The sequence below is a fragment of the Pithys albifrons genome, chromosome 18 (assembly GCF_047495875.1).
Source record: "Pithys albifrons albifrons isolate INPA30051 chromosome 18, PitAlb_v1, whole genome shotgun sequence".
Classification (NCBI taxonomy): Eukaryota; Metazoa; Chordata; class Aves; order Passeriformes; family Thamnophilidae; genus Pithys; species Pithys albifrons.
In genome coordinates, this window is record NC_092475.1 from 10,251,790 (window position 1) to 10,277,741 (window position 25,952).

The following is a 25,952-nucleotide window of genomic DNA, read 5'->3' on the forward strand; positions in this document are numbered from 1 at the left end:
ACCACCTCGGGCCATTGCCTGAGCTGGAAAGGAGGTAGAGAAGATGCTTCAGCCCAGTGCTAATGGCACCATGTGAGGAGCACCATGACAGCACAGGCACTAATCAGGAAGAGAGATTTGGTTGTGAGAAACTTTCAGCTTCAAGGATTTCCAAGGAAACATCAGCCTCACTGGTTTTTGAGGTTTCATCTGCTGAGTCGAAAGTTTTCTGATGGAATCTCTTGGAATCAAGGAACAGCAGAGGGCTCACATTTTTGTAAGATGGGTTTGTTCTGAGCCCCTCTGATTGCACAGGCTGGGATGGCAAGTGTGTTAGTTTTGGAAATGAGAGAATAAAATAACCCCACAGCTGTATTTTTGAAAAAGAAGGTTTAATCAAACTGCTTGATAGGTTTAAGCACATTGCAAAAGGACCCTCATGAGACCTTTTCTGCGATTTATGACACTAGGATTGAATTGCAGGTGAAAAAGGTGACAAACTGGCCAGGCTTCACAAGACCCTCTTTGCTGGGGACTGTGGTGTGTGCAGGTCCACAGTTCTCCACTTCTGCTGGGCCAGGCCACCAAGAAACCTGCCCAAGGCCAACAGGAGCAGTTCATCTAATACAAATAGCTCCTGTATGGCAGAGTAATTTCGTGGGGCTTCTGCTCTAACCTGGCATCAGTGCTCCCTGAGTGCCACAATCTGCTGATCAGAGCCCTCCCAGAGAGCGATTCAAAGCAGACTTGGTCAGAAAGATAGCACAGAGAACAAATAGCCAGTTACAGGTCTTGTGTTGGATGCTGTGAATACTGACATTAGTCTAGAGACAATCAGTTTGGGCCACACTAAAGAGGGCTTGTGCTCCTCAGGAGGCTGCTTGACTTGATGTTTCTATTCCAAAGCAGGACCAGCTCTACCTAACTCATTCTAGTAAACATGCACTGGCCAGGTCTATTATATCACTTCATTTACAGACTATTTCTGATGTATTTATCTAGTTAGTACTAGACCTTGTCTTCTTTCCCTGTAGGCACTTCCCACTCCTAATCTTCACAGCTCTTGAAGGAGTCAAGGAGAGCAGTTGGCACTGGGGGAGGTACAATTTTAATGAAGATTTTCACATGAACTTTGCTTTTGTCCTTTCTTGTTTATTCATACAGGAGTGTAAACTGCATTTCTCCTTCAGTACCCATTTTATCTCAATGTAGTGAAAAATGGTATGTCCCATGGTTCTATTTCTTGTAAGAGGTCAGCTTTGTGCTGCCCAGCACCTCTGAAGTGCTGAGAGGGTTAACCTGGACCCTTCTGAGCAGTTCAGTGAATAATGGAAGGACCAAGTGGTGGACAGTACTGACATACAAGTTTACAATGCCATCAAGGGCTTTAAGGCATCAAGCCCTAAAGACAGATCTTGGCATTGATGTCACCAGCAGTTCAAGGTGGCTCTTTAGGGTTATAAGAAGTAGAAATTGCTTACAGGCTGAGTAGATGGACCTGACATTTTAATGGCTTATTTCCCCCAGCCCCTTCTCATTTCTAATACATGATGTTGGCATTGCATCTGTGAATTAGGAAATGGTAGGTGTTCTTACCTGCCATAGATGTGCTCTTTGCAATGCATGGGGGGTGAGAAGGGAAAGTGTTGTGAGATTAGTCAGGAATCTCTGAGAACTGCTCTGGTCATGCTAATCTGGTAATTAACATCAGACAGTGGGATAGGGATGCAGACAGGAAGATGAACTGGCAAAGCTGCGTGAAACAGGCTGAACAATTCAAACTTATCTAAACCCCCTGATTTTTTCTCTCAATGAGAGGAACAACTTCTTCCTAAAACATTAGGTGAAAATCTGATAATCACAGCTCTGAATGTTTTATCCCTGTCACCAAAACCTGTTATTGCTCACTCTGAGAAGAATATGAGTCTGGAGAAAAAAGACACATGGAAAAATCACATTTAAGTGATGCTATCATTGATATTAGTGAAAATTGTCAACTCCTGTTCCTCCTTCTATCTGTAGATTTCATTCTTTCAGCTACATTTATGCATTTATAGGCTGGAGACAAGCCAAACCCAGAGCAGAACTTTCTCAGAGCTTGGAGGGGTTGAACATGGCTGGTGATACTTGTCAGTGACTCTTGTGAGCATCTCTCAGAATCTGCACAACTGGGATTTTGTATATTTTCTCATTTATTTTGAAGCCTTGTTTGCAGTTTATTCTTCTTTGTTATCCCTTCCCTTTAGAGATATTTAGTTCAAAAGCAGTGCAGTAACCAGATTAATGCAGGTAGTCAAATTTTAATGATCACCTGAGTCAAGCAAACAGGAAAATCATTCCTGTACAGCCGTAATGGTAAAAGAGAGAGGTGCAAAACCCCACCAAGAGAGACAACTGGCTAATTATCTGATGCAAAACCAATGTAAAAAAACCCAGAAACTAGAAAATAAATGAAAACCTCTACAGCAATTACTTCCCAAAAGGTAACATTTTCACAATTAAAGCCATTCTAAGAACTTTAGTTAATTATGTAGGTTTTCTTCTCTCTCTCTTCCCCCTCCCTCTTCTTCTCCCTTTTTCTCCCCTTTATTAAAGTCCATCAGGGCTCATGATGTGTGGGAAAAGTGCTAACATTTGCAAATTGCTGGTTTATGATAAATGAATTGTGGAAACTCAGCCCCTTGGTTGGGGCCCGGGTAGATTGCAAAGCACCAGCATCTCCGGCTGCTGCAGCCCTGACCCTGACTTTACACCCATTGATCACAACTGGTGCATAGCCATGACCACCAAATGCATACATTGTAGCTGGGGGACTTGCTTTTCCCATAGTATTTCATCATCGTTCCACACCGCGAGCGCCACAGTAACCTTTGGCATGCCATCCTGCAAGACTAATACCTGCAGGAGATTTCCTCTTGCCCCAGTAATCACTGCTTCAACTTGCTCCATCTTTAAAAACCCTTAGTCATTAACCCAGATTTGATTTCCAAAAAATATCCGTTGATTTCAATAGTGCTGGAAAGGTAGGAAAGGGCTCAATGTGCTGGAAAATCAAACCCTAAATAATTCTAACATATTTCCAACTATAATGTTCTACATCTTTCCCAGCACTTTTATTTTAGGCAGAAATTTACTACAACTTCTCTGAATGTTAATCCCAGTGATGCTCAAGGATGTAACAGGAAGGAGAGAGAAGTACCTCTAAGGATATCAGAGGAGTGACATGTCTCGTGTGCTCCCGCGATTGCTCTTTGTTATTGCTGGATGCCTGGAGTGCAGGAGTGCTCCAACCTTGGAATGGCACAGAGAAGGGAAACCCCCTGCCCCAGGTGAGGGAGATGTGCAGAGTCATCCAGGGATGAGGGAGACACATGGCAGGTAAAGCACAGGAGGCTGGTGGCTGGTAGCTGGTGGCTGCCTCAGCTGGTGCTCCAAGTGGGATGTCAGCTCTGTGCAACATTTCGTGGCGAGTTTTGTGTTGACTTTAGGGACTATTTATGGTTTCAGGGAAAACACAACTGAAAGGAACGCAGAGCCTGGGCAGCTGCACGTCAGCTGAGATTCCTGCACAGGGAAATTGTTTCCATTCACACTTCTGGGTCTGCAGGCAGGTCCTGATCCTGCTTTAATGAAAACAATTCCTCGAAAGTCAAGTGCATTTTTCTGACTGGCACATGGATGTGCTGTTTTCTTGGCAGAGTCTGATAGATAATGCTGAGCATATGTAAGGAAATGTGCACGTGTGTGTATCAGCTCACACACACACACACGGACACACAGGGGGAAAAGGGAGAGAGGTTTTCAGACCCAGCATCAGACAAGAAACCCACCATCCATTAAAGAGTCTGGGTAAGAGACGATAGTGTCCCAAAGAGACGCAGAGTAATGAAGTTATGGAGAGCTGGGAAATGTTGGTATTACTTTATTATAGTGTACTGAAGAGAGCTTGTGAGCCAGTGCTCTAAGGGTTGTATTCAATAAAAAAATAATATGTCTGGTTCCCACACATGGCCACTGAAGTACCAAAAATCAATTTTAGTCATTGAATTGGACCCTAAGGTGCAGCAAAATGGGTAAGATTCACAACAGAAAAGTAAGGAAATGATGTGCATTCTCCAGATGAGGAACATTTCCCCACTTCACTTCTAGTTTTGGTTTGTGCAGCAAAGAACTGATGGAGCAACTCTCAGCTGCCCCATGCATTGCCCACACACCCTGCTGACCTCCAGCCTCTTGCAGAAAGCCTTTTCCTTCTTCCATGTGCTAAAACTCTCTCAATACTATTGAATCTGGCACAAACCCATCAGTGTTGATGAAATGGGCAAGGCTTGATACTGTGACTGTATTTTGGGAGGCTGCAAACACAGCTTGGCGTGAGCACCAGTGTTTGCATCAGTAGTTTAAACTCAGTTTGGGAAGGTAATACCTAAAACATGTCTTCAACCAACATAGAAAGGGAAGTATGGAGTCAGAAACATCCAGAGAGAGACCATTCCTGCACATCTCAGATGTGACTAATGTGAGGGGATTGAAAATTGGTTTAAAAATCAAATTTGAATGGAAAGCTGAAAAGTGTCCAAAGAGAGAAAGGCTGGGATTGCCTGGCAGATCTGGTTGGCATTTTCCAGGCAGCTCAGTCATGAGTTCAGAGTTTGCACCAGTTCTGTGTTGTCTTTATTAGTGCTCTGAAGCACAGCGTCTGAAGCAAAAGTTATTGAATTTTCCCTAAACCCTTCCTACATGTAAAGGCTTTTTCTACTTTAATGTTCAAAAAAGTCCCAGTCGCAGCCACCGTCTCTAACATGTGCCCATATCTTTTCTCATTACAGGCTGAGGTCCAAAACCAATACGAATTAAATAAATACCCCACTGAGAGCTGTACTTTTGAAAATGGCCTCATTGCAGTGCAGATGTGTGCTATCTAAAACCAGCTTAAATGTTTTATTTTTTTATATATATTTAAATTAAGAAAATAAAATAAAATCTAAATATTATCCTGGAAGGAAGTGTATGCACTGGTGGATGTTTGATTTTCATTTTTCTCCCAGCATGCTCTGGCCTTTCATCCTATAATGGTTCTTCTCTATTAATCCTTCTCAAACCCCACAGGTAGAGATGCTTATTGATAGAAGGCCAATGTATATCTCAGTTTACAAAGGCATATTAAAGGATACAAGTAACATATTTCTCTTGATGTCTTCTTATTAATGCAATTCCACTCAGAACATTTTGGCATGAGAGGATTGCCAGATGGAAGATAAAACTTCACTTTTATGGGTATTTTAAGGAAGAAAACATTTGGTTTGCATCAGTTCTAAATGAATAATATTTATTGCCCTAATGATTTGTATTTTATAAGCAGGGTAACAAAAAGCACTGTCAATTACTTAGTATTTTAACAAGGTTTTTTTTAAAAAGAGTCTGATAACATGAAGTCATTTTAAATGATCAAATGCCTTTAAAGCTAAACTGCAATAACCCAAAGTGATGGGTTGTTTACATAATAAAAATAAATAAACACTGACCACAGCTTGGCTGTATTTAAAGATTCTGTCATTTGTTACCACAGATCGCAGCTCACAGCGGGCTGAGGGGAGCCCAGCGTGTTCCCATCACACACACATCAAACGGCCGCGCTCAGGGCCCGGCGCACACCGTGCTGGGGAGGGACGGGCACTTTCAGGGCTGCTTCTGGGTGGGTTTAGGGAGAAGAGCAGTAAATCCTACAAGTTTTATTTTCCCAGGACATCAGTAGGCCTCCTGAGGTTGGTAAGGCTGATCCTGTGCATACAAAGGATGTCCATCCTCTGATCTCTACCCATCAATAATTCGATTATGTTCATGTCTCTCCTTTTGTGAAGATAATAAAATTCTGTATTTTTTCTTCTTTTTCTGGTTTGCCTTGTGCTGCTGATTATTTTTCTATTTATTGCCTTTGCAGCCATTAGGTCTGCAAAAACAGTTCAGTGGATCCAAATATGTGGCCTTTCTGCTGCAGCAGAGTCACCTTCACCTCAAGGCCAGGACCTTCCTGGAGCTTGGGACTCACAGAGGCACAACCTGCCCTGCCCAGCACCAGGCTCACCTCACTTGGATTCAGCACTATGGTGTGTGCCCTGCAATGCTAGACCTGTCCTTCAACAACACACAATGGAAATATTCTAAAAGTTAAGGCTAAGGAAATAAAATTGTTTTTAACTTTTCAAAGGAAATGGAAATAAATGAAGTTGATTTTAGGTAACTCCTCCTTTAGCACCTGAGCATGTCTGACTTTGGCTGATGCCTGAGAGGATTTGATGTCAAGCTCTTCAGAGCCGATACGCAGATTGACTGTGGCCTGTCCTGTGTCACAGAGGACCTGCTGCAGGGTCTGCAGTGGCACCAGTGACAGCAGCACTGGGTAGGACTTCATTTCTGAGACTGATTCTTCACTGCAAGGAGTGTTACCAGACTGGCAAGAGGTTTGGGAAGGAGAAGGGACCGCATTATTTCCTATCTCCTCTTTTCTTGTACAACTTGAGTCCTCTCTAGCCCTTTGCAGTCACCCCCATTTCCAGTAATAACAAATTCTCGGTACTTGGGGCAGTACTGAGAATGGTGAAAACTCCATCCCTGTGACGGCCTTTGTGTGCTTTGAGACACCTTGAGAGCTGCTTTAATTTGGAGTTAGAGCAAGACTTTGGCGAGATAATGAAGGAAAACATCCTCTTTTTCTGTCCTGTGATGGTAGAAATACTTGCAATTCTGTTCACATCAATGACAATCTCTTGCCATTTGTAGTCTGGTTCTGTGGAATTCACATGCCAAAGGACCAGCCTCTCCTGTCTCTGTGATGTCATGTGAGCAGATGGGGTATGAGTAGGTCCAAATCTTGGAATATTTTACATACAAGTCTGAAAAATAGTTTTCATGCTCCTCAGATGACCTTTCAGAGGTGTACTAGTTCTGGAGGTTTTCTCTGTCTGACCAGGTAGATGGATACCTCTCTTTCCTTTGAGATTCCTGCTTTTCCCCATTGTCTCCTGGTTCAACATCAAAGGTTCCCATCAAGGGTTCCCATTTTGGAGACCAGAGGGAAAGCAGAAGGAGACCTTGAACACTGGCTGTGTTAAGGTTCTGTTGAAATAACATCAGATTTACTCTGACATATTCCATGGGACTTAATATCGATTTTCAAATAATCCAGAATGCTGTTTTTATAAACAATTATTGGCAAGGGGAGGCGTTGTTTTTGGAAGCTCTTGTATGTACAGTAAGGCTTTATTTCTGCTTGTTTTGAAGTGCGGCACGTCTTTTAAAAAATGCTGTTCAGGAAACATCTGCTGTCAATTAAGGAGTAACACATTAAGGCATATTAAAGTGCACTCTTATTAGTGTTTCAGCAATAAAAAGAAAGGTTTTCTATTTGAATCATATGTTCTTTAACACATCTGCCAGCCATCTGAAACTTGCAAATATTCCTCAGTAAAAACATCTTCATGACTTTGTAAAAACCTAGCACTATATTTAAAAAAAATCTCTTTCTGCACTGAGTTCAGGTGATTCTCAAACAGGTTATTGGGCTGATGCTGACAGTTTTAGGTAAGGACAGCCACTGCAGATACTTGGTCCAGTCAGTCCCTCTGAATTGAAGGGAAAAATAAACTTTAATTTTTTCATTTTTGTAAAAATGGAGAAGTAGAAAATTCTTCCACAGAAAAATCAGACTTAAAAAAAAAAAAAAAGAAAAAATAAAAAAGGCACATTTGGATTGGAAAAGAAGGAATTGATTTGGAAAGGGGTAGTTGTGTATTAGGCAAATAGTAGTTTCAGTTTATTGAACTGCCCCTGCTCTGTTCAGACTACATTTCCCATGACACATGGTGGGTTCTTGTTATTTAGCAAGGTTGTGGCATCCTGCAAGACCTTGGTCAGATGCATAATGAATATATAAGTCACAGGAGATCATCCTTACTTAAACTGCTGTTATTTCTTAATGTAAACTCTCCCAAGCTCCAGAAAAGTGCATGAGACTTGAAATCTGAAGCCACTTGGTAAAAATGTTTGAAAGCATTAGTACACTGACACAGAAACTTATTTTTTGCCAGTAAGACCATGGAGATGACTCAGTTACCTGTGAGACAGGTGAGCAAGGTACGAGGTACTTGGGTTTAGGTACCCAGTGCTCTCTGAATCAGATTACTGTAAAATGAGGGTGATGGGGCAGACCAAAAGCACATTGTTTTCACCAGTCTTGCTGGATAAAAATGTGGGCCACCTCTAGGAAGCTCTAAGTATTGTTCTTGACATTGGGACATGGTGGGAACAGTGGGATGTGGAATCCTGACACAAGGAGATTACGGGAATGGTGCAACACAGGGTCTGGTACGCTCTTGGCAATTTCCCAGTAAAAGGCAGCACCAACGAGGTTTGACTGCAGGGTGGTATGAGGAAAAGCCTGGACTTGGTGTTTGTAGGCAGATAATTGTCTCCTTATGCTGCTGAAGTTACTACTCTTGTCACCTCCAAGCAGGATTCTGTGTAGGGACCAACAGGCTGAGCCTCTGAACAGCATTGCTCGAAGAGATTCCATGTTCCATCAAATACAGTTTTTACCTAAATACCTTTCAAATTTCTTGAGAAAAATTTCATCTGACTTTCAAGTGGATAGGAGAGAATGAAAACCTTCCTGGGCAAAGAATCAAGCATTTTTATTGTTTTCCTTTTGTTACGGAATGCTTTAAACACAGATCCCAAAGCTGAGGAGTCAATGAGGCAGCTCATTCTCAGCTACTTGATTAATTTTCTTACTGATACCTTGGAAGTGATTGCTACTGCATGGGTCAAAGCACCAGCCAACAAGTAACAGAGATTTCCTATTTCTGCATTTTTAAGGAGCTGGGAGCTGTTATAACTGGATGATGCAGCATCTAATGTTCAGTGATGGATACATCTGCTTGGATAAACAACAGAAATCTGCCTAATTAGATGCTATTTGGAAATGACCTGCTTGTGCCACTCCAACATACAGATATTCTCTATGAGGGAGGATACAGTTCTTCCCTAGAAAATCACAAATCAAAGCTTGGTCATGCTGGCTTCTAACAGCAAAGGGATTGTTTATATTTTCGAGAGCTGCAGGAGGAAGTTTGCTGGATGTTCAAACTATAGAGGGGAAAAAAAGGAACTGTAACTTTGATTCAGATCTCACACACTAAACACCATTTGCCCACTGGGCTTGCAAACTACCCATTCAACTGCCAAGCAGAAAGCAAACCTAAAGACAAAACCAAAAAAATCTACTGGGCTTCTGAGTGGCTGGGAACTAAATGCTTCCTCAAGTGTGAAAGAGATTGTGCAGCTGATTTATGGCAAGGGACTTAGAGGTGGACCAGCTCCAAAGCCTTCTGATCTTTCCACTGGTCCCTGATTTGAACTCCTGGGTCCTGATCATTGCTGGATTTCTTTCAAAAGTGCTAAGGAGGAGCAGTCAGACCTGAAACTAGAGATGATGGATTCAGGGTGGTTGGATAAGGATCAGATTCAGAAAAATGTGTAACAGTGAGACATTGAGGTTTTGTGGGGAAAAGGCCCCTGGATGCACCTTAGGTGATTATTCCTACTCTTCTGCTGAGGGATGGGTGCTATTTTCAGGCGCATCTGATGGTGGACACTTTTTCTAATCCACTCAGAAAAAACTTCACTCCCTCCTGGAAACACCCACAATGTCAAGTTCTTATATTGAAAGCTGTGATGATGCTTTTCTTTTTCAAGGTTTACAGCCACCACTGTCACTTAACAAACCTTGAAGCCCCTGCTTGGAAGGCTCTGCCAGGAGTGGGCAGACACTGCAGTATTTCAGCTCTCCTTCAGCTGCCCTGCCAGTGATGAATACTGTTTAATTACAAAAGCAGAATTTCTGTCATTTCTCTCAGCATGGCTTCTATTGGGGAAGATTAAACATCAGCCAAACATTACTGAATTACCTTTTTAAACCTATTATTTCAACGTGATTAACTTCTCTTCTTTTCATTTAGCTGTAAGTAAAATCTTGTTTACAAGGCAAAAAAAATGCATTTGCTATAATATCGGCAATAATAATAAAAATGAACATCACAGGGAAATAATTTATGTGTAAACCAGCATAAAAATGTCATTGATGCATGAGTTTCCTCTTCAATTAATAAAAAGGAGGAAATATTTAAAAACAATTTATCAAGGTAATACATACAGTTCATATATCATGCACTCACAAAGACTGTACAGTATCCATTCCACAAATAGCTGTGTGACCTGCACTGTTGCACAGATGCTGGATTCCTTTAGGTGACCTAATTTGGAGCAGTTGCACAGGACAAGACTGACTTTGTACCAAATGAAGATCCAGGATCAAAACACTGACGAAAGTATATTCTGTTAAAACAGGTAGTAATTAATCCTGATTGGACAACCTGAAATAAATGAAAATATAGCTGTTGATGATTCTTGCTTCATTATTTACCTTTTGCTGAGGTTGTCGTCACCACCCAAGTGATCTGTTCTCTGCTATGTATGATGGAGCTCAGTTTTGAAGTGGTCACAAGGGTAACATAAATCACTGAATCATAGAATGGTTTGTGTCCTTTGTGCAGAGTTGGCACTGTAAAACCAGATGGCTCTGTAGTCACATATAGAAGCTGACTCATATTTAGAAGTTTCAATATTGAAAAAAAAAAGATAGAATACCCATGCTGAACAGAAATACTGGAATTGTCAACCATGTATTGAACCTTACCCATTGGTTTGTGGCAATTTGAGTAAACCTTTTCCATTAATTACAGCCCTACAAAGAAACTGGTGCCTTTCCTACACCTGGCATTCTTTAATGTACCTCTAACATCTGTATCTGAAATGGTGTCTCCTATTAAAGAGATGCATTCTAATTTAAAATTATTTTCCTGTTTTTTACTCTATTTGCTATCTGAAAACCATCTGCAGTGCTTTTCAAGGGAAGGGAGAAATATAATTTATTTACTTGTCACTTTTCCTGTTTTTCAGTATTGTCCTTAGGTAAATGTGTGTGAAATTATAATTGCTAGAAAATTACATTCTGTAAGAGCTTTTGTACCCTTCCAGATGATGTGTTTGGCCCTAGGACTCAACCACAGGAAAAACTTCTCCTCTGTAGGCTCTCAGGTGTTGTGCAGAGGTAACCTGTGCAGAGGTATTCCCCTCTCTCCCCTGCTCTGGAGGAAAAGGAGGACTTAGTTTGGGTTTGGGTTTTTTTATTGATGTTTTGAAAAGGAAGAAAAAAGTGTGGATAATCTGCACAAAGCATACGGAAGTCATGCAGGATGTGATGATTCCTGCTTGCTCTCCCAGACCCATGAACCTGCATTCCCTGCATTCCCAACAGTGGGTGCAGGGCTTGGGAACAGCTGAACCCTGAAAATCCAGTTGGATTTGGTTTAGCACCCGAGAGGAGCAAAAGGCACTTCAAGAACGGGGAGAAAATGGGTTACTGGAAATGATGATGCTCTTCTGGTGCTGGGTTGCTCCCCTGTTTTCTCCCACAGCCTGGCAGCGCAGGCTCCTGCGAGCTGCAGGTGGAAGGGCTGCTATGCATAGCTGGGATGTCTCTGGGAGGTGTGAGAAACCTGATAGTTTCAGTTTCGGTTTGCTGAAGCTGCTCATTCACTCCCTCGTGGGGCTCACAAGTTTCCGGGGTTACTTACATCCCACCACCTGGGAAGGCTTCTCATCCCACTGCAAAGAAATAACATGCAGAAAATCAATGTGATATTAAGCAGAATTTTGTGTCTCAAGAGGATGGAAAGAAATCATGTCTGTAACTTCCCCACAACTCTGCAGCAGCTGTTGGTTTTGCTGGCTCACTTGCACCCCGAGAGCAATCCTGCAACCCCAGCCATGGTGCTCAGCAGGGTGAACCACAGCCCTGCTCCTCCAGGATGCTGCCGTGGCTGAGCTGATCAGTGTAAACTTCCCAGGAAGAAGAAACTCTTGGCCAGCCTTGGCCAGCCCTCAGTTCCCCTCTTCCCTGGCTCCCTGGGAAACACCATTTTTATTGTACTGCCAATTATATTGCTGAAACATTGAGTGCGTTTAACTGAGTCCCTGTGGCAGATGGATTGCACAGGCAGTGCCATGTCCATCAGCCAAGTTCCCAGAGAAAAAAGCACTTTCAGGTATTGCTTACAAACTCCTTTTCACATTTCTCTATTTATTTCTTCCTTGCTTCAGTCTTTGAAAACTGAAGATGCAGGTCTCACCTTGGCACCAGGGCTGCTGGTGTGTGGGTTTGCCTGGTGCATTTGGATGCTGGTTAAGGGAACATCAAGGAGCACAGCTAGAACAGGGGGTGGGGTTTTCAGTCTGAAGGAGGGCAAAATATTTTTTGTGCAGCAAGAGGGACAGGCCAAAAAGTACTTGTCTCTCTTTTTCCTTGTTTCTGTTTCCCATCTGTTTATCACTGAGCTGCTTTCTGGAACTACAGACAGGCTTTCTTTTGCTGCGCAGCAAACAAGAGCATTTAAGATTAGAAATTACTCAGCTTGTCATTTCCCAACCTAAACAGTGACCAGAGTAGAAAGGCAAAGTGTTCTGAGCCACTGCTGTTTGCTTCATGTCCAACCAGTTTGTCCATCAATGCTTCAAATAAACAGCTTTCGATTCCTGGATTGGGAATACCAATCCTTCTCTGCTGCAAATGCTAAAGGGCTTCTTCCCTTCCAAGGTTCTCCTAGCCAGGATTTTAAAAAGTAGCATTAAATTTTGCTGGCCAGGGAAGGCACCTGTCCCAGGGTAGTTATTTTTAGCAGCAGAGCTGACATCCAATACAGTAGCCCAAGTCACAAAGTTGGCCAACATCCTCTCTCTGTGAGTTATGTTTTCTTCAGTGTGATTAACTGTAGTTAAAAAATGAGCTTGGAGTGCATATAAACAGGAGAGTAGAAGGGTTGCTTAAAAGTACGAATCGCAAAAATATTAAATGAGAAAGTACATCCAAATTGGTTCTTGTTTGCTCAAAGATATTTAAATTAAGGAAAATATCATCCCTTCTCAAGAAAGTAGTTCATAATTTCCCCAAATGAGACCTAAACCAGCAAAGACCTAAAGTAACATTGTATACCCCAAAGCATCACTAACACAGCAAAAGGACAGCAGAACACATTTTAGCTCCCTCTTTGCTTTCTTCATGATGGCAGGAGGAAGGATCGTGGCCATGAGACAAATAAGTTTAGGAGGCCACCTCAGCAGAAAGGTCACAGCTGGACACCTCTGTCTCCCCAGTTTCTTCATCTCAGCCTTATGGCAGCAATAAAAAGGAGAATTTTCTTTCTTATCTTGAACACAAATTGGTCTTTTAATGCTCTTGCTGGTGCTGACAACTAACAGCAGGGCAAGAAAGCCTATCCCCACACTGAAATTTCTGACGTTTGCATTATCCCACTGAGTTGACGAGGAAAAGGAGCTGCATCTTTCTTTTTCAAATTCCAGTGAAAATACAGAGGAAAATTCAGTATGAATAAAAAATTCTAAACCCATTTCTTCTACAATCTAAGTGTCCTAGAAACACATCATGTGCTCCTCTCCCTTTGTCTATTAGGAAGATACAGTTGAGGTATTCAAGACCACATGTGTTTTTTTTCTGTGGCAATATATGAAAGTTTCCATCCCAAAGCAGGTGCTGCACAAGGAGAACCCCTGCCCAAAGCTGTGATGTCTGGGAGCAGCACGGAGTTGTCTTACATCTAGCCATGGGATTTTCTCATTAGTAGTAACAGGCATCACTTCTTGCGTGTGATGAAACCCCAGTGACAGCAATGCACTCTGCTGGATGGCTGGGTTCGCTCAAGGAAGTTCCTGTTTATTCACCTGTGAAACAAATGAGTGTTTTCTCTGGGTTGAGGGATATGTTAGGAACATGCCTGTCTGCATCTCCCTAAAGTGATATCTCATCTCCCAGCTGTGATTCAACATCTCCCTAAGTGTGCTGGCAGCACTCAGTTTGAAAGGTGATACTGCACCAGGCTTTCCAGTTCTTCACCTGACTGGCGTCGTTCACATCCCTCCACCACCGTCAGGGCTCTGAGTAATGTTCACTGCTGAATGCTCACATAATTTTTCATTAGCCACTTCTGTTGGCTTCGTGTCCTTTTTGTACACATAACCAAAATGCATTAACAGTTTCCAGTAGGTCCATTAGGATTTTCTCCCCAGTCTCCCTGGCAAACACGAGAGCATTATCACAGGCTCAGATTTAGTTAACCCCTCCATATGCTGAGCATCTCTCCTCCTCCTCTGCTATCTGTGTTTCTGCTGAGTTTCCTTTTTAACAATTATTAGTAGGAGTGGTTTTTTTCTTTTTAAGCACCACAAAATGAAAATGCATAGTTTGGGCATTTGCTTTAATTAGACACTTTTATATAAAATCTACTTTTGCATCTTTATATAGAACCTGCTTCAAAGGAAACAAGAAAGAATGTTGGTTTGCTCTGTTTTAGTTCTAAGTTTTTCACTGGCTTTACCCACTGGTAGATTAATTGAAGTGATGCTAAACCAGACATAAACTTGTCCTGCAATATTTTTAAATATTAAAAATTAATCAAATTCTTCCAAGACAGCAACTCATCAAAGTCTGCTCAGGAAAGCAGCAGGCAGGGATAGGCAGGGTTTGTTTTGCTGATACGTCAGTCCATCAGGGTCTAACACTGGTTCAGGCACGGACTGAGGTATCCAGCACATCTGACTCAACCAGCCCAAGCTCTCCCAGCAGCTGGTTGTTAGGTATGTTTAAAAGAGTAGCAGTTGGGATCAGCTTGCACTGTGCTGTTCCAGGCACAGCGATGTCCCAGCACGCGGCACCCCCACACAGTGACAGCCACACCGAAGTCTGCATCAATAAAATCCTTCGGTGTTTGCCTTGAAAACGCTCCAACGCCTCGATCCGTGTTGCCTCCTGTTCCAAGGCTGGGGGAGATGCTTTCCAACTGCTGTGCCTCAGGCTTGTGAAATATTATATGGTGAAGCTAAATGTGTGTTTATTTTAACAATAACAGCTTTACATGAGGGGAACCCCTGATGGACTCGTTCAGCAGGACTGTTAGAGGCTGTAGCTATGGAGCAAGAGAAGAGCAGATCTGTTCCAAGGCTCAGAGCACAGCCCAGGCTTAGCTCTGCTCATGGGAAAGGGACTGGGACTGCCCAGTTAGTACCAGCAAGACCATGTCCTTTCTGACCCCAGTCACATCCTCCCTAGCACCTTGTCAGTGCCAGTGGCACTTGATGCCAGTGTTTCTCTCTCTTTTGTTCAGCTTATAAATTACAAACTTGGATTCTTCACTATCATCAGCGTGGCTCAGGCCAAGTGTGCTGAGAGATGCTTGTGCAGCTCCACATCTCAGCCTAGGATTTCCAGCTCACTCACAGCTCATGGCTTTCAGTGTTTTGATTGACTTTGGACTCCTCTCTTATTTTCATTTCTTAACTCTGAGCATTTACCAGCTTACAGCTGAAACTCAGAGCCAGCCTCACAAGCCATCCCAGGTTATTTTTGATCAACCCAGCCTATGAGGGGAGTTTTAAAACCCTAACCAGAAACGGGAAAAGTTCCAAAAGAAGTGGAGGTTGGATTTGCTGTGGTGCAACTTTCAAAACACTTGGACATCTGTCCAGAGTTTTTCTAGCCTGAACAATACTGTCCTCTAACCTGGAAAGAAAGCAAATTATCCCAAGATGCCAGCTGGATTATGAGCAAGAATACAGTCTTGGGTGGTAGACTTGGACTTGTGGTTTTGTCCTAAGTCAGTTGCCACGAGCCCAAAGGTGATCATTTTTTCACCTCATAAAAATTTTGTTATGAGCCAAGACTCTGAACAGAGGTGAGATTTCATCCTTTCCTTGAATGGAAAAAGCCAGAAGGACACAGTCATTTCCCCAAGCCGACCTCCTGAGAGCCAGGGGAGCCTGGATCCAACTTGAGGCACCATGAGATGTGGGACACAGTGGTGACTGTGGATGGGAATGGCTGCAAGGCTGCAAAGCTACTGCTGAAGAAAGGGCAAAGGTTTGGATTTGGGCAAGGTGGGAAGAGGAAAGGTGAGGTGCAGGGACAGGGTGGTGACACCCCTGATAGCTGTTCTCTAACCTGTTAGATGAGGCCATAAAGAGGAAGATAATGTTTTTTTTTTCTATGTCCCTAGGGAAAGAAAAAAGGTCATTGACCTAAGTTATAGCAGAACTGACACCAGTTAAAAGGTTTGGAATAATCTACCTGGGGAAGTTGTGTGTTCCTTTTCAATGAGTTTTCAAGGAAAGCCCTTCCAGAAAGGACACAGTTCTGTCCTGCAGCCAGGATAGTGCTGCAGTTTTTGCTTTCCAGCCCAGCACAGAAAAGATGGAAGCAAATGGGGAGATTTCTTTCTCCCAGAGGCCAAAGAGGAAACAGACCATCATGACCATCTGGATGGGACTAAGCCCTTTTCCCCTCTGCATCTCATTCAGTTTGTTTGTAATTTTTAATATGCAGGCTTGGGCTTTGGCCTCTGTTCTACCAGATGATAGAAAGCAAGGAAGGTATTTTTCTGAACTGAATTTGCATCCTTCCCTCCTAAACTAAAGTCGGAGTGTGGGACCACGGTCTGCAAATTATTTTTTATAAACTGAGCTGTAAATATTTTTGTCGCTGGAAACCTGCAGCTTCTTATTGATCTCAGCTCACCTTGCCCCCAACCAAGGACTGTGTGTTACATGAATAATACAGCACTGCAAATGGGACAGGATCAGAGACTGCAATAAGAGTGTAATCTAAGTAAAAACACTGGATCTGTCTGTTTATGGATCTAATAAATTATGTTGGAATTGTGCGGTTATAAATCCAAGCTGTCCAGTAAACCCAACAACTAATTTGTCAGTCTCTCATCTAGCAATCTGACTCTCCCTTGCAATTGCTCACCATGCAGATAACAAGGTGCCTTACAAATCTCTTGGTTAAATGTCATTTGTTTCAGTGCCATAACATGCTATGGATCATTGCTCACACACAGTAACCCAATTATATTAACCTGTGCAGCAATACGGTGTAATGACATGACATTAATGCGAACACTTCCGAGGTTTCCAGCAATTTGGTCTTTCCTCCAAAGGGGTTTTTCTCCTTGAGCATCTTTTTCCTTCTTTCCTCCCTTCCCAATGCTCAGAAGCAGAGCAGTGGATCTACCCAAACACATCTAAAATCATCATGATTTCCCAAATAGCAGAAGCTTGTTCACAGCTTGGAAAGTGGGTTTGAGCTGTATTACTTTTTGGAATCTCTCCAAATCATAAGTATCACTGTTCCTGAGGCTCAGACTTCTTTGGCATTTTCATAAGAATACCTTTTGAAATACAACCCCTTACATTTTGTCAGTGTTGATCATGTGATCCTACAGCAGTGGAGGAAAACAGCACTTTTAAATACACACATGGAAAAACCCAAGCCTACAGAAAGATGAAGCTGTTATTTTCCAGCATCAGAGAGAAAGCTGGCTAAATCCATGAGCAAGTGGCTTGGCTGGTTTTCCTTCTGTTTGCATTGCTGCAGTAGGAACAACATAGAGACAAGATAAATTTGACAAAATCATGTTGTTCAGGAACTCTGGCTTCTGGATGAGGGTACAAAAGTAGTGAAGGAGGCTCTTTCATAGTAATGAACAGAATTTTATTTGTTTTTAAGAAAAGGCAAATTAATTTTGAAGCATGTTGAAAATTTCCTTCATTCTTATTTCTAAAAGGAAAATACCTTACTGCCTAGTTTGGCTGTCACTGAAGAAATCTCCAAAGTGCTCCAGAGAGGGTGCAAAAGGGTAACCAGCCAGCTCAGAGAGGTCCAATGGAAAGACATGAAGGATTTATAGCTCTGTCTCATGGCTGTAGCTGTTTTCCATCACTACAGTGTATGGAGGGGAATGGAGGACATGGGACAGATGCTGATCCTTTGGTGATCCTTCACTCTCCAGCTGGTGTCACCATGAGTGGAGTAATGTGCCCACAGTGTGGGCTCAGAATATGCCCCTGTATTTCTGTGTATTTATGGCTTTTTTCAGCTTCTGCAGGGAAGGAGAGTAACCCCCCTCAGAGGAAAGGGCTAAACTTGCTGATATCAGCTAAACCCAGCTTCTTCCTGTAGGAAGAGTTCTAGTAAGTAAGGAAATAAAGAGGCTCATCCATGACAAATCTTACCTGACACAAACTTATTTTGATCAGCCCGAGACAATCTGTAGCAGGCGCATCTAAATATTATGAAGAAATATGTGGTGATCAGCTCCAAACACAGGGCCTGTAATGTACACTGGCTAAATTCTTTCCATTGTGCTGTTAAATGCATCCAGCTGTCCATACGTTAAAGTTAAATATACTGTACTATAAAGCTGAACCGAGAGTGGAAACTATTAAAATAAACTCAACTATTTCCCTGTTCCCACTCTCCCTCCCAATCAAGTATATTTTAGTTGGGGAAGGAGGAGAGTTATAACAACAATTATTTGATGTGGTGCATGGCAATGTCAGGGGGAGAGGGGAGAGTAAGCGGCAGGGAAGGGAGCAGTCCCAGTTGGATGGGTGAGGAGAGATGGGAAGGAATATTCCATGTGACCTCAGCGGGGCAAAGGATCCTCCTTGTGAGGAGCAAGAGAAACTCTGCCTGGCTGGGTTTGCCATGCATAAAGAAGATGTATGGGAAAAGGCAGAGAGAGGGTGATGTGGTCAAGGGCTGCAGGGGGAGGTTGTAGAGAGCCATGTTAGGCTGGTAGTCAGGGTTTATATGCCTCTTTTTATTGAAGTTTATGGATCAAACCCGCATGAAAACAAGAGGTGGGAGTGTACTTTTGCACTATTCTCATGGAATCACTTGGAAACTTGATTCATTTCCTCTTGTTTTGGTCACAAAATTCCAGAACTGTTCTTCTAAATATGAACTTTTGCAAAAAAAAAATCCTATCTATAAACAAGTTCATGCATCATGAGAACATCAATTTCAATAGCTATTTTCAGATTATAAACAGACCTTGGTTGAAGGCAACAGTCTTCACTTTGAAGAAGGATGAAAATGATGTCTGGATTGGCTGTTGGTAGGACAAGAAAGAGTAGATTTAATATTCAACATGCAAGAATTAGATGAAAGCCTAAGAGCAAGAACCGAGTGCTTCAGTTCAAATCTTTACTGGTTATTTGTGAACAAAATATATGTGATCCTGTTTCCTGCTCTGTTGATGTCTATCAACAACAAGGTGATTTTCCACTTAGGTGGAAAGGTGATTAAGCAACCCACTTAGTCTCCAATTGTTTAATGCTGCACAACTGTCTTACCTATCTTGTTGCTGTTTGTCCTCTTGACAGCTCAGACAGCAGCCCTACAACATATTTGAACCCTTAAGCATGTCAGTGTGGAGGTTCCCTATAGAATGCTGTGAAGGTCAGGGCCTCTCAGGGTGTCAGTGACAAAGACGAGACTGTGAAGAAACCTACTGGTGTGAGGAGAGGGATCTTCTGTCTCTATGGATGCACATATGGGCACAGAAAGCAGCTTGGCTGTTTAGATTTTGCCAGAAAGGAAGGGAAGGTGGAGGGAGATGTTTCTGATATGAGATGTCCAGCTTATCTCACTGGCACTTTGCTGTGACAATTTTTAATATAGCTGCCCCTCTGTCACACTTTTGGGATGCACAGGAATAGCAAAATCAAGTAATGTTAAAATGTCCCAGGACCACACCAGCAATTGCTTTTGTAGTTCCAATGGCCTCAACTCCTCCTCTCCTGTCATGCACTTGAGATGGGAGTGCAGTGTGCTATTTGCCAAGTGTCAGCTTTCAGGAGTGTTTGGTATCAGCCTACAACTATCAAAAGGCAAATTAAAGGTGAACTAGAGTGATCGGTGCAGTGGAGAGTGTAAATGTGTGAGATAAGAGGGTTTTGATGCCAATCCAAGTTGCTTCCACCCTCTCTCCTTCCTCCCTGGTTTATATATATGTTGGTATAAAAGCTTTTCCAAAGCCATTTCTATGGTTATCTTGTAATCAGCTCTACATTTTCCCCCACTTGCCCACTGACTCCCCTGCACACTTCATTTCATTCTTTCCATAGGAGAGGTCTTTGTTTCAAAATAAATGAATGTACTTTGCACTTCCACAGCTGGTTTTGATCCAATGATTTCTAACAGCTTCATGGAGGGGCTTTCAGCACATTAGAGAGATGAGAGATGCACTCTTTTAGATCCCAGGGCCCCTGTGTCCTAGGGGAGTCATCACAGCCTTCCACACTAGGTAGCCACTTACACCTGTGAACAGAAAATTTAACTCCAACTTTAAAGCATTTTGCTCTCACCTTGCAGAGTGGTTGGGCAGTGGGGAACCAAGTCTTTAGCAGCTCAGAGACATGAAAGGTTGTACCCTGATGTTCAGCAGCTCAGAGGCAGCCTGGAGGAGTCCCCATCTCCTCCACCACTCTCTCTTCTGTGCCTTCCAGGAAACCTCCCCTTTTCATTTCCCACCCATCCATGTTAGATGTAGGAAGAATGAAACAGTGCCTGTGCCATCCATATTAGGCTGGAGTTTTCAGAGGTGAATGAAGAGGTTTGGTGACTGATTCCCACTGAAAATATGTTGCAAATGGACATTTAATGCTCTCTGGGTCTGCTGACAGCCTCATCCCTTGCTGGGTTAATGGCCTTAGAGTCTTTCACTTCCCAATCTTGATGCAATTGTTTTATAAAAGCTGCATAGCCCACCCTATGACAATCTTTCACCAGCTTTAAAATCCTTTTTGGTTCAGGTCTTGCAGCATTTGCTAGACTTAAGTAACTTGACAGAGTGAGGATTGTTGGCCTTTGCTCAGCCAGTAGGTAAATAAAAGCCCAGCTCCCTTTTCCTCTGCTAAGAGTGAAATGATGTATTGACAGAGGGCACGATGCATATTCACCCCCATTCATCCCTGTTACTCATTTCCGTGGAAACATGAGGATGCCCCCATTCATTCCCTGCTGAGAACACGACCTGTTGAGAGGTGTGCAGGTAAATGGCATGAGGAGGGGCAGGTGCACCATGGGCCATTTACAGCACACTCACCAGTGGTTTAGAAAGGCACATAATGTAGAAAGCACTGGCTTTTCTCAGACCTGATGCTGTCCTTCAGGTGACCTTGGAATAAATATGTATCTATTTCTCTTCCTTCTCCTATTCCTATTTCTATTCCTTTTCCTGTTCCTATTCCCATTTCTATTCTTATTTCCATTCCTATACAAATACCTGCCTGCTCTGTTTCCCTTCTCATTCCCCCCATTGCATAATTGGTAATTTACAGGATGAATTTCTGCAATTTAAAAAACAACCTGAGGGCAGAGGCAAAGCCACAGGGTGATATTTGAGATGGATCTAGTAAAGTCTTTCAGATTTTGTGCCCATCTGAAACCAAACACTTCCAGACTAGATTTTGGGGGAGTCCATGTGATGGCCATAAGCAGCCTGAGATACTCCATATCCACCCTGATGAACTGCCTGGCTGACAGGGACAGGCTGCTTGCAAAATGTTGTTTTTTGTTGGTGTTTTTTTTTTTTTTTTTTTGCCAGTGCAGCTCCTGATGCCTTTCTGGAGGTCAATATTTGTAAGGAGATGAAATCTCTGATGTACTTAACTCTGCAGGCAGACGGTCACTGCTTACTGACAAAGCATTTCTAGGGAAGATTAAGATTTTGCTACTCTTTAATTAGGGAACCAGGGAGAATTAGAGGCGTGACTACATCCAGGAGCTTCCAGAGAGCCCTCCCTTGTCTCTACTGCAGGAACCATTTCACAGGATTTTGTCCTGAATGTGAATTCAGAAGTTAGTCCCAAAACAACAATTATAGATCTGTTCATGGCAACGGATAAACTAGGAGATAAAGAGATTTGTAAAAGCTGTTTTTACCTGCAATGGCATTATCCAGAGAGAAATCTCTCTGTCCATAAACATTTATCTCACAGTTTAGACCCACTGGTCAACTCCCCAGCTGGGTTTGTTGCCCTGACTCCAGCACAGTTCCTGTGGCTGCCACCAGTGCCAGGCGAGGCTGTGAGCACAGCACACTCAGCAGCTGCTTAGTTCTCGGGTATTCAAATGCTCTGAGCAACTATCAGACTCATTGGTTTATTTCTGCTTTGTGACTAAATTGCAAACTCATTTAATCCCATATAAAGTCACTCCTGTGTCTTTTAAAAGTCACCTCTGTAGAGCCCCATTCTGGCTCCATGTAAGGGGACCAAGAGAGAAGGTAGGAAGATGCTGCCACTTCAGGGGTAAAAGAATCCTAAAATAAATCCCAAACTGATCCAGTTGGCTGGGGTGCAGATTCCTGCTGTCCACCTACAGAGGTTGCATGCCTTTGATGGATTGATTTTATTTATCTATTTATTTTGTGAGAGTTTTTGCAAAAATGCAAAGGGAAACAAGCTATAGAAAGAACTGCTGTCACTGGGAAGTTAGTCATTAACAGCCAAGTGTCTCGCAGACAAGACAGAGATGCTGCAGCCTCTCAGAATTTTGCATGTCATTAGAGAAGGATGTTGTGATGTGACAGACACAGGGATTTAAGACAGATCTTTTCCTTGCCCAGGGTCCCCTCTGCTTCTGCGGTGTTTATATGGGATCACTGAGCTATATCAAGCATTCAGTATGAAATGCATGAAGTACAATCCACATGCATCACCCGTCAAGAAAGATTAACTTTTCACTGCACAGCAGCACAGCAACACTCCCAGGGCAAAGAAGGACTGCCCAGACCAGAATCTTTCTTTTTTCTCCCTCATTCCTCTCATTAAAAATGTGGATGGCTGATGGAAATGGCTTACCTAGCAGAGATGAATGGCCAAGAGCTAATTTGCTGCAGGAATTGACTCTGTGGCAGTTCAAGATAGAACAGTGATTTGATGGCACCTTAAAAGTGCTTAAACCATTTTGTTGAATCAAGTCTGAGTCCAGAATTAGATTAAAAGCATAACTGACCTGGAATTTAGTGTCAATTATTTTATACTGTAGCTGCCCCTGAACGGATAAGTGAAATATCCCATCTCTTTGTCCCCTAAATCCATGTCAGAGCCAGGCACAACCTCATGATTTAACCATCAAGGAGGTCAGGATTTCCCTTGGGATCTGGATTTCAGCTGTAAGCAGGTTTACCACTGTTGTCCTTCGGGGTACAAGTTAGTTAGCTCCAGGTAAACAGCAGGGTTTAGTGTTCATCCCTGTGCTCACAGAGAGATTGGGAGCTGGACCTCTCTGGCTGTGAGCACAGGGATGGACACCAAACCCTGCTATAGACCTAGAGCTCTCCCCTATGTCACCTGGAGGAGAGCTGGACCTCTTGATCTTGCTGTCTCCCACAACATCCCTGTCATCCTCCACTGACCACACTGGGTGTGTATAAAGGGGTGACCCAGGCAGGGTTAGTCTGAAGAGGTTCCCTCATTTCTTCTCCTGGGCCATCACCCCTGAGGAGAGTGTTAAGTCCCCACTCAGCAGCTGTTATTGCCTTCAGAGGACAATCAGGGGTAGCATCACTGCTCTGCTCAGCGTTGCACTGGACAGCACACGGCCCTATTGTTTTAAACAAGTCAGCCAGTACCCATGAAATGAAAGGGAGTAAAATTGCCTGGAAAGAACAGATTTGCATGGCTGACTTGAGGGTACTCCAGGAGAAACCAGCAGCATCCTTATTAGAAACATGGGACAGGCTTGCAACAGCATCAAACCCAGGAGAAACCGTGTTGGTTCCCACTCCAGCTGAGAATTGATCTGACTTTAATGATTCTGGTGTGCAAAGAAGTGGTTACTGAGTCCACATGGCATCAGTGGACACAAGCAAGGAGAAATCACCCACAGCACAAAGTTGTTTTGCTGTCTCTGGGCCCATATTTCTCAGAGGAGCCCAGTAAGAGGCTTAGGGATGTTTTTCTCAGAGCAAGAGCCATGGTTATACCTCATGTGTATCTCATCTAATCTACTCACAGCATGTTAATGAAACTAGACCTAAAAAGCACATCCAACAATCCATACCACAGTGCACCAATATTATGTGCCACAGACCTCACCCCTCTATTTTATGTACTTGTTTCCATTTTTCAGTATCATTTTCTTATACAGAACATTCAAGCAGAATGACTAACCTAATTTTAAAACACTAGCAACATATTTAAAAAGTACCTTTTTTGGTGATATTTTAGTGATGCTTTTTCTGTAAGTAGCCACTGAAATAATTTAACATGTGGCATTTCAGAGCAGAGCTAAAAGGCAAGAGCCCTGAGTTCAAAGACTGAACTGCTGGGCTCCTGCTTCCACAATTAGTGTATTTCTTTCCTCAAGCAATGCAGGATAGAAGCAACTTTCCAAAGAGAAGGAAAAGCACTTTGCACTGACAGGAGACGCAGAGGAAGGGGAGGAGGCAGGGGAAGTTTGCTGTTTGGTGCCCTTAATCCTATTATCTGTAGAAGCATCACAAAGCCACAGCGCAAGAGCTCCTTAAACAAGCGTGGAAGAAAAGGCTGTATTTCCCTCATGCCGTTCCTCAAAAGTTAAACCAATCTTTTTTCTGTATTATTGTGCCAAGACCTGCTTATACAGAGAACACATGTCGCCTGACATTGATGACAAGCTCAGATACCTCACTTGTCTGCAAGAGAAATGGACACACAAAACTTTGCTTCCAGTCTCAGAAGAGAGTGATGATCCTCAGGAAGCAGGACAACTATGATTTTTCTACACTTTGCATGTGAAATTTTTTTAGTCAGAATAATTTTAAATGATGTCCAGTGTTCAGCCTGAGAAATGTGGAGCATTTTGGCTCTAAATATGATATTTGTATTTTATCAGAGGGAAGAGCTCCTCTTTTGTTCACCCTTTTGTACTTTACATCAGACAGAATAAGTTTCTCAGACAATCTGATGGTACAAATATGCTAAAACTTAAAATGCACTTGGAATTACAAAGACAGCCTGTTTTTCTTACATTTATAATTCCAGCCAACACTTCAGGTACACCAGATCCTCAAACCTGCTATATGAATGCTCAGTGCAAGACACCAACAACCAGTATCAGTGTACTTAGCTTGATCTGCCTGGTTATGGATGCAAACACAGAAATAATGTAATAAACTTCTTTGCATCAGCCTCATAAAAACAACCCCCATCAAAAAAAAAAAAGCTACTGCCAAACTTGACTAATTTTTTTTAAAGAAAAGGGCAATTTTTCACATTTTAATAGCTTTCATTCCATGTCTTAATAAATGCATGTTTGTTGATTTGTGTAAGCATGATGTAGGATTCTGCAAATGAATGTAATCTGCAACAAGGGGATAGCTAACCACTAGCTAACACTTTTGAATAATGAATCCCTACTGTATCAGATGGACGCTATTCATAATAATTCCTTGCTTTTCTCATTTTGTCGTGTACAGTAGCGATTAATCAATTTGCAGTGTTATGTCACCCGCAACAAATTGCTAGCACCAAGACAAATTTATTGCTTTATGATAAAAGAACTTGTTTAGGTAGAAATAAATTAAATTTGGGGGTTGTTATTTGAGTTTGATGTTTACATATATGACCCATGCTGCACAGGCCAGCAGAGGTAAGGGTATCCAATTATAACACCGGTGTTTTGAGGATAGTTCAAAGAGGTGCAAAAGCAAATGGTGTGTTTGTACAGCCAACTGGTCCTTGAAGAGAGTGAGTCCTCCTGGGAACTCTCTGTGCCATGAATGAGGCTCTTCAGAAGAATTTGTGAGGATTACTGAGGGCAGAGTCATACATTCAGTGTTCCTTCCATGTGAGGATGGTTTGATGCACTTTGGGGATCTAGGGCAGAAGCACCTCCCTGGGCTCCCAAAAGTGACATTTGCACCTCTCTTCTTCTGAAGATGATGTTTGCTTTGTGGAAATGGACTGAGCAGGAATAGCTTTCCAGGGAATAGTCAGGGAAGTCTGGCTCCCAG

At 42.6% G+C, this 25,952-nt stretch overlaps 1 long non-coding RNA gene across 1 annotated transcript in view; it reads right to left on the bottom strand.

The window, feature by feature from the left end:
- Nucleotides 1–10,986: 10,986 nt before the first annotated feature.
- Nucleotides 10,987–25,952, bottom strand: part of LOC139680509 (uncharacterized) — a 32,775-nt gene continuing 17,809 nt past the window's right edge. Inside the window, exons 2-3 of the long non-coding RNA XR_011699356.1 lie at nt 19,001–19,058; nt 10,987–11,703 (exon numbers count right to left, since the gene is read on the bottom strand). This is a non-coding gene — a long non-coding RNA (uncharacterized lncRNA). The remainder of the gene's footprint in view (nt 11,704–19,000; nt 19,059–25,952) is intronic.